This window comes from Acomys minous (assembly GCF_964271855.1).
Source record: "Acomys minous genome assembly, chromosome: 19".
In the NCBI taxonomy this organism is placed as follows: domain Eukaryota; kingdom Metazoa; phylum Chordata; class Mammalia; order Rodentia; family Muridae; genus Acomys; species Acomys minous.
The window spans coordinates 44260522-44261617 of record NC_140499.1 but is presented as its reverse complement, the minus strand read 5'-3'; positions in this window follow the sequence as shown (position 1 = coordinate 44261617).

Sequence of the window (1096 nt, the reverse complement as noted above, 5' to 3'; positions counted from 1 at the left end):
GCCAAATAAACCCTGTTCTCCTCAAGTTGCTTTGGTCATGGTATTTCACACACACGCACACACACACACACACACACACACACACACACACACACACACACCACATTTTCCCCAAGACGGGCATGATACCTCATGCTGTAATCCCATTACTTTGCAAGCTGAGGCAAGAAGAGTCATGGATTCCAAACTTGCCTATGCATACTGAGACCCTGTCTAATAACGGAAAAGAGACAGAGGAGGAGGAAGAGGAGGGGGGGAGGAGGAAGAGGAGGGAGGGAGGAGGAAGAAGAAAGAAAGAAAGAAAGGGAGGAAGGAAGGGAAGGAGGGACCAGGAGCCAGGTGTGGCAATAGTCCCAGCACTAAGGAGGTAGAGGCAGAAGGATCAGAGACTCAAGACCTGCCTTGGCTACATAATGAGTTTCCGGCTAACCTGAAGTCCATAAGATCTCGGGGTGGAGAGGTAGTGAAGAGAGAGAAAGAAATAGGATCTGGGGTACCTGAAGAGCTCAACAGAACGATTGGGGGGTGATCAGCTAACAGACTGTGATGTGAGTGATTTTTGTGTGTAGCATTTACACAGAAAGCACATTTTACTCCTGTCATAAATTTAGTAACATGAGTTTCCTAAAATGAAGCGTTGAGTCTCTTATCTACTGTGCCTATATGTATTACATATCACTAATATGTATATATTAGTAAAACTAAATTTTAGGGTTTTTTCCTTCTTTTGCACCAATGCTTTTTTGTGCTTTTGATTTAATCATTTTTAAAAGAACACATTCTATACATGAGCTCTTTAAGGAAGCGTCCCTGAACAGCGCACAAAGAAATTTAGGCCACGGTAATTGCTGCCACCTTGTGGAAGGGTGAAGGAAGTTTAAAATCCTGTTGCTCCCTCAGCCCTCTCTCTGGTGGAGGCGTTCCCTGAGTCAACAGCCCAACAGAACAGGAAATAAGTAGATACCCGGGGGGGGGGGGGGGCTTATTCTCCAGTCCCCTGTGCAGTTCTTCCGACAATATACATTGTTAGAATGTTGCCACAGAAGACAGAACCCTTCTTGGGTGGGGTTCCTAGAGGAAATCAAGAGACTTTCAG